We start from the raw sequence: 8,773 nt of genomic DNA, 5'->3' as shown, positions 1-8,773 counted from the left end.
ATACGAGCGCCAGGGAGAGGGAATGGGCCGGCTCGGGCTAGAAAACGGTAGAAAACGCTTCGGCCTACGCGGTGACAGTTCTGCCATAATAAACGTGAAGAATACTACCTCTATTCCGGTGGGTAGTTCTACGCATATAAGTTGTAGAATACAAAACTTATACCATTATAAAATATAAAATCAATTTTCTAATGATATAAATTTTATAGTATATAACATGTATTATGTTGGTCAAATTAACGGCTTAAAAATACACTCAGGCTCTACCCACCGACATGGAGGGAGTAAGAGCAACTAGAAACAACGCTTTTATTTTAAGTACAATATCTCGGGAAACTGGTCTCGGACAGCTTCTACCAATCGCCTAATTTATACTACCTCCATCCCAAAACTTAAGTTTTTTCTAAATTGAACCCAAAAAAATTGACCAAACTTTTTGTTAAAATATCAACACATATAATATTTAATAGATACCATATAAAAATATATTTTATTATCAAAGTAATGATGTTGATTTTGTATTTTGCATGTTAATAATTTTTGGTAAAAATTTAGTAAAAATTAACATAGTTTAATTTTCTAAAAATAATATAAGATTTAGACTGGAGTTTTGGAGCAGGTGCGCGGTGCGCACCCGCACTGTACACTCCAATTTTCTGAGCAAACTTAAGGTATCCCTGACGCGTCACAGGCTGCAAATTAATCAAGCATGCTAACTGTGGCGTGAGAGAGCTTCTCCTGCTGTCGGGAATAGTGTCTGGACATGGCAGGTGCATGTAGACTACAGTACTTTTTATTATTTTAGTTGCATGCATGCTTGTCAGCTTGTGACCTCTCAATCTTGATTTTTTTTTGCACGATCAATCTGGACAACATGGGCATGCAAAATTAGTTTATACTCATTTAATTTCTAACTAGTACAATGCCCGTGCGTTGCAACGGGATCTAGATATAATCAATAATATTCTCATAAACCTGCAAACTAATTTTATATATTTTGTAGGACAAACGACTAAAACATCATGTGTCTTGATTTTTGTTGTATAACCTTGGGAATACAAAAGGTACAAGTTTTTTGCCACCGAAGTTTGCTCATACCGGGGATCTCGATCCCTTTCGCACTTTCCTTTCTTCGGGAATGTTGATCTGTAGAGATCAAACGCCTGCGGACGATTGTGAAGCGGGAATGGTGTGCGCAAGGGGTGAAGAGGCATGTTTTTTGTGTACACGATCCCTCTAAGTTTGTTTCATCAAGTATTTTGGTCGCTGGTTCTCCTGCACGGTTTTGCCGCTGGTCTTTCTTCATGGAACATCGGTGCATCTAAGATTTACGTTATACGGTGGGGCAACAGACCAATATTTGTTCCAATACCACGAATCTTTCTATTCTTAATACATGATCCCATTTTCCTGCACATATAGCCTTCCACGTCACCAGATTGCGCCCAAGCATTCTCAGCCGTCGACCCTAGCATCCAGTGCGGTCGCGGAGGCCTGGCTCCTCGCTTCCTCCCTGATCCGTTCCGCATGAACCCAATTCTTTATATGAGTTACATACTATTTCTTTGTATGCTGGCTGAGCCAAATGGGCTGGATGGCCTGTTGTGGGCTCACAGATCCATCTCGTGATTCGCTGGCTGTTCCTCCGTAAAAATGAGATGAGAAGCCGCTGTTCGTGTTCCTTGTGGTAGCTAATAACCGACAATTAATCTTCCGCCGCCGTGATGTATTGCCTCCTCGCCACAAATTGCTTCCACCGCGATCTAAGATCTTCCTGCCAATAATGCTCATAAAACTGCTTGATTATCCCACTATTCATTGAGTAGAAACTGCTCGACTGAACTGAACCGACGCCGCCTTCAGGTTAAGAACCAGGTCGTGCTTCCATGGGAATCAACCACGCCAGGCTGCTTACTTCGCCACCTCTGGCAGAGGTCACCGCGCTGGAAGCTGGTACCTGCCGATTTTAGTTCGCCCTTTCATTCTTTCTTCTATCCCCCAACATATGTTCCTCAATCTGTTAGGTTGGGCTCCAACTCGAAATCTGCTCATCGTTCCCCCCCTCCCCCAGGCCCCTACCCGATTCGATTGTACTCTCTGTCCTACTCTCTGAAGCTCTATGGTTTGCTTGGATTATGGGTGCTGCTCGCTGAAGCGGAGGAAGCGATTATCATCTCCTGTACTTTGTACTGACGCTGGACAGCAGAACCTGCTTTCATAGGTACACAAGCTCTTATCTCTCACACCAAATTTTTAGTTTACATTGGATGAGCTCATCCATCCTCTGGTATCTCCCATGGATCAATAGTTGCGTCGGTATTTTCTCTCCAACGTCAGGTCCTCTCTCAAATATCTTCCATGAGTGCGTTTATGCTTTACTGTTTCCACAATAGTCTGCCATGGGTAGGTCAAAAGATGAAGTGATAATCTATTCTAACCGAGACAGAACCTCATATCTGTATACATACGCATTCCTTCAAATTCTTAAATTATTACAATATTCTATCATTTGGAATGCATAGTTATTGATAGGTATCATTCTAGGTTTGGTTCTTGCAGAAGCATAGAACTGATGGCTGAAGCTTTTTTATGTTCAGACACAATAGGATCCAGCAGGTGCACAATCGACATCAATACCAAGCCCAGACTTAACCTCGCAACTTAGTTTGTATTGCATGCATTTATCGTATTTTATATCTCCTACTGCTTACATTCGTCCTTCTCTTTGCAGCAGCTACATCGCATTGCTTCGTGTGATTTGCAACCAGCGGCCTGCCCTAGCAACATTGAACATGATCAGATGTCAGAGACAACAAGCCTATTCAATTCACAAATGGTGAGCGGAAGCATGCATATTTTTCTTTGATTGCTCTCGGCTTTCAAATCCTACTACGTATCCTGATCAGACATTGGGAACATATTGTCAATCCTTTTCTAGAGAAAATTGTAAGTTTCTATTTCAACAAATGTAGGTCATACACACAGTGAGATTCTATACATAGTTACCTTGGATTAAATTGTCATTGAATCTTTATGTATTCCGTTATTTTAACTTGATTATGCAGTGAAAAGAGGAATCAAGAGCCAGTTTTACAATGTTGAATCAGTCTACACTATATACCTCCTGACACCAATGGTACAATTATCTGAACATCCCAAGATATTTGCTTACTATAACTTTTCTTGGATCCATAGTTGATGGCCAACAAATGCGCATCGTTTTTAAGTTTATACTCTATAAAAAAACACTTTTTTATACAGCTCCGACTTCTTTTTTGTTCAGTGTAGATGGAGCTTTAGGACCTGACGATGGTAGAGCAAGAAAAGGATCCAGTTTCAACTGATCAAATGCTGCATTGACTTCTACCCATTTGTGTTGCCAGCTGTCATTGTTCTTTCCTTCATATAGCATTCCGCTTAAACATCATGATCATTGATCAAGGATGAACGAGTCCCCCGTCTTGCATTATCTTCTTCTACATATAAAATTGATGATTAATGAAATCTAATATGTATGCAGCTCTGCTCTTTTTTTTTTACCACTGTTAATCAACTTTTGTTTTGGCACCCATCATTGTATCCCTCCCGATGAATACAGTATCTATCTGCCGATGTTAGCACAATCCATACTTCAAGGAAATACTTTGAATTACCTCCTCATAAAAACCTCCTTGCTGCATTCAGTTTTCAATAGTAAAATAATATTACCAAAATTTGTATGCCCATGTTTCCGCAGCAACGCGCGGGGAATCATCTAGTATAATATAACAATGTATATGCACATAAAATTTAATAAATAGCACAAAACGCACAAGAAACATAAATTGAATGATTATTTCTGAAATCTGCACCTAATAAGGTAAATGTAAAAGAAATGCAATGTTCATGTTCCTCTCTTATGTTTAAGTATAAAATAGATATAAAACTGATTTATGATTCTAATTGCATCGATTCATTTTCTGTATCACAAATCAATAATGAGTTGATATGCAAATTGTAGAATTCTATTTTTAAAGATACTCACAATTAAAAAGCAATTAGATAAAAGAGGATCTAAAAAGAAGTGTCGTACAAAGATGCAAGCCTCTTCCACTCGTAAAAAAAAGTCTCACATGATCGATCGGGTGGTTTGGGATATGCCAGGAAAATCTTGGCAGGCAGGTCGGCTCTGCAGACTGCGTCTATCGTGCATGCAGACCACCTGTGTTGCTGGCTAGTTGTTGGATTCTTTGAGGTGAATCGAGTAAGCAGTCAAGGCCCGGTGCGTATCGCCACAGATCTTTATTTTAGGAAATAGAGAATCAAGATCGATATGGCTTTGTACTCAGCTGGTGAAGTTTGCCAGACGCAGGAGCATGGATATGTAACTTTTTTCCCCTTCTAGAGAGCGCATTGCAGGCTAAGACCACCAATAGATGGATTTAGAAAGGAACATGTACAGTATGTCGCTAGAGCACCCTCCACGGTGAGTAGATTGATCTGTATATTCAACAAAAGGCAGGCTCACTCTTTTGCTCGCTGCTAGCTCATCTGTGCACCGGCGCTGCTCACCGGTCTGTAGTCGTCTCCTCTCAAATCAATATACTCACTGCAGCCCCGTAACTTGTCTCCATCGCTGATAATAATCCAAAACGGCAGGGACGGAAGATGCAAATTGGATCAAAAAAATAAACTGAACAAGAAACTCGGCTCCTCCTTGAGATTCGCCTTCAGCAGCCCTCCATCTAAACAATGGTCATGGTCACCAGAATTAGGGTATTGAGAGGCCGTCTGCGACAAAAAAAAAAGGATCCTGAAACGCAACGGCGGCCACAAGAACTCGAGGCCGGTGATGTTGATCCATCCCTATTGGCCGCCGGTAAACGCAAAAGAAAAGGATCCTGAAACGCAACGGCGGCCACGAGAACTCGAGGCCGGTGATGTTGATCCATCCCTATTGGATCTCGGTAAACGCCCGAACACCACCATCCCATAGCAACACGAGCCCATCCTCAAGTTCAGAGCCGCCGCCGTCCATGGAAACCCAGCTCGATTCGATCGTATAAGACTGGATCGATTTGATCCATCATCGATGCAAGGGGATATTGCCCTCTATATTTAAAGGCCCACCTGAGGCAATAAGGTCTAGACGTATTTAGTCGGGAAGCTTCACCAGCTTTGTGTATTGAAGAAGCAGCTGCGCGCGGCTGTATTCACAATCTTTAGAATTGGAATCGGACACGGCGTGCGGGTTGTTTAGCAGGAGTCTGGGACAATATTTTAGACACAGATTTTTTTGATGTGGACGGACGTACCATCACCAACCATCACGTCTCATTGCAATTTAATAGTAAAGATACTTAGCTGCATGACCTTGGACCTCTGGACAGGAGGAGAGATTCCGGTTCCATGCTCTGCTCTGTGCACAAATCGCCAAACCAGGATAACTTCAGTGCTTCACACCATCACCTGCCATTGCTGTCGCCCTTCCCTTCTTTCTTCAGACCGGACAAAACATCTCGTGAACCTCTAGTCAACCCCTATGCTACTAATCTCTGCGCACGCTGCTAACTGTTTGCACACACGGGCCAAGTTCTCGAATCTTGAGGAAAAATGAACGTGGACGATACGCGTGCGCACCACGCACGTGCTCTACTACACTTTTTCCCTACAGATAGCCCAGCGGTGGGAGGAAGCCCGGCCGAAAATTTTGTAACCACTTGAACATGACTAGACGATCGGCGGCGGCTCAAGGAGGGCTTTCTCAATCCCGTTTTCTTAATTCTGAGAAAAAACTGGCTGCGGTTACTGAAGTACGGATCAAACCCTAAAAGAGCTATATGCACCATTAGTACCTTAACTTGTCATTCGGGTGCAATCTAGTACCTTAACTTGCAAAACGTGCATTAGTGGTACCTAATCTTGGATTTCAGGTTCAATTAGGTATTAATCGTGTCTGGGCTGGACACGTGTCACGCCACATAGGATAATGGCACGCGCCAGTGCTGTCTTTTGTTTGCAAAAAACCCCCCTGCACTCTTAACCAATCCCGATTCTTCCCCGTTTAGTTAGCAGTTAGAAACAGAGGAAAATTTCCCAAATCCTAACCCTACGCACGCGAGCTCCCCGGCGGCGGCGGACCAAATTGACAGCTTCAGGTGGTTGCCCAGGCCGGCGGCGGTATTAGGGGAACGAGGAGGCTGCGGCGACTCCATTTCGTCTTCTCGCAGCACGGCGGCAGTCCCATCTGGCCTCCCAGGCGGCTCCGTCGGCTTCGCCGGAAAGGGTTGGGCGGAAGGTGATCTCTGGACGCAGGTGTGGCCGACGGCGAGGTGTACGACTCGGGGGCGAAGGTGAGGCCTAAGGCGATGCGTAGTTACTGGAAGTTTCTTGGATGTGCCTTGTCCGTGACTCGGGGGCGAAGTCGATCGTGGAGCTCTCGCTTGTGCTACTGGTTTCGCTGAATGGCGATGCCTAGAGGCATGGCTCCACAGTTGGTTAGCGACTTGTGCATGGTTACCTAGCTACTGGAAGCTTCATGGCTCTGCCTTGTCCGTGCAATTGGCATGACAACTATGCTGCTTTATCTAGTACATCAGCACGAAATTTACAATACTTTGCAACGATTTGTTACAGGTTCGACATGTACAAGAGCAAAGCAGGTGGTGAGGCGGTAGCTGCTGTGAAGAAGCTGAAATGCAGAACGGAATTGCAGATTTGAAACAGCAAGATTGCTTGACAAGGCCATTTGTCTATATGATGGTCTTGTATACACCTGAGAACCCAAGGACAGGCGGACTACATTGGTCAAGCTAGCTCTAGTGGATTTGGAGGTTGCGAAGTTGAAGGCAGAGAATGAGATGCTGAAGAAAATAACATAGAGGACTTGCGAAATAGAGATAGGAAAGAAATAGCATTTCCATGTGTAGTTGCTGGTAGTGTCATGTTGTATGCATGTGTAGCTTTGTTGACTAGAGGTTTTTGTTTGATTTGAACAAGTGTAATGTATCTTGTTCAGACAAGGAAATAAAGAAGAAATAAATGAGGATTTTGGTCTAATTTCATATCTTATTTATCACTACTTGCTGGCATTTTAGATATGTGTATTTTGTCGCACACTTGTACGACTGAATGTGAAATTTGTAATGATCTTGTTGAATAACAGCAGCTATCGCACGTGGAGCAAAACTGAGCAAAATAGTAGCAGTAGCATCCAATATACAAATACCAGTAACCATTATGTTGTACAATTCAATGAAAATAAAGAGGATTAAAACTAGCAGGTCGAAGTGCATCATTTAAACAAGCAAAGTGACAAGTCTGAAAGCAACATATAAACTAGCAAAATGACAACTTGGATATGTTGAACATGGAAACAACTAAACATCATCTGCAGGTGGTGCATTTTGACTGAGAGGCCATTCTTGTGCATTTAGCTCAGGAATAGCATCATTCAAATCAGGAATGCAGTACGTTGTGACTTCTTGTTGTGCTTGCATCTGCATTACCAACAGCAGCATTGTTTTTTCTTGTTTTTCTTCCTCTACTTGTGCTTGCATCTGCAGTACCATGACCAGTTGCATTTCTTTTTCCTCTTCCTCTTGTTCCTGCTGCTGTAGCTTCCCTTCCTCCGGTTGCCCTGCCTCTTCCTCTTCCTCTCAAATTTCCTCTTGTTGATGCAGTTGTGATCCTTGCTGTAGATTGTGGAATACTGTCTCTAGCAGATGCAATGAATTCATTCTCAGGCAAAGGTCCTAGAACTCTATTTGCTGGCATGTGCTCGTTTTGCTACAATTACAAGACAGAGACATATCAAACAAGAGAAGGAACATCAATTAATATGGAACAGACATTTGCACGTTTCTAGTAAAATTAATTGAGAAAAGAAAAGAACAAAGTATTAAATGAACCTCTTGCTGCATTCTGTACACCATGGTGTCTGGTATGTTTGTAGGATCTAGATCAGGATTAGCTAAGTGTGGATAAATGTGTTGCAGTATTAGAAATCAAAAATGTTAGAATTTGCAAATTAACTAAGAAGCATCATAGGAAGATATATTAGAACTACCTCTAGAATAGATGGAATGTCTATTTCTTCATCTTCCCAAATCACTCCTTCTTCCAATTGCTGTTGCTGACTAAGAAGATATGTATGGTGACCCTTTTTATTGTGACCACCCTTCCCACAGATAGAGCAGTGTATTATGGTTCCTGCCTTATTGAAGAAAGTCACTCCTTTCTTAACTTTTTCTTCAGGTGCTTTCCTTCTGCATCTCTTAGGTCTGCCCATCATCTTGGTGTAGAGTGGTGGATGCACTCGAGTTGCATTCATCTTCTCCCAGAAAACTCTACCTCTAAGTGGTGCCAAAGTGTAGGCATATGCTCTTTTGTATGTTTCAACAGTGTAGCAGCTATGGACCAAATTCTCATAATTGATGTTATCTTTCCTGCAGCAAGCAATGGCATGGTGGCATGGAATGCCAGTTAACTGCCATCTTTTGCAGTCACATGTTCTACTCTTGAAGTCAACACTGTAGTCCTTCTCAAATTCATGGCTTTGTACAGCAAATAAATAGTTCCCAGCTGGCTTCACAATGCAATTGTTACTCCATTCAAAGAACTTTTCCAGTTTTTTCTTTATCTTTGGACAGATACGTCCTGTCCACTTCTCAGCTTCTCTTTGTTTGCTTTCCTGCCTTTGCAAAATCTTGTAAAAGATTGTTTCTAGCATGAAAAGGAAAGCCATCTCCCTTGCTTCAAGAATGTAGCTGCAAGCAATGAAACGCAAGGTTAA

Source organism: Lolium rigidum, chromosome 2 (genome assembly GCF_022539505.1).
Source record: "Lolium rigidum isolate FL_2022 chromosome 2, APGP_CSIRO_Lrig_0.1, whole genome shotgun sequence".
NCBI lineage: Eukaryota > Viridiplantae > Streptophyta > Magnoliopsida > Poales > Poaceae > Lolium > Lolium rigidum.
This window is presented reverse-complemented; position numbering follows the sequence as displayed.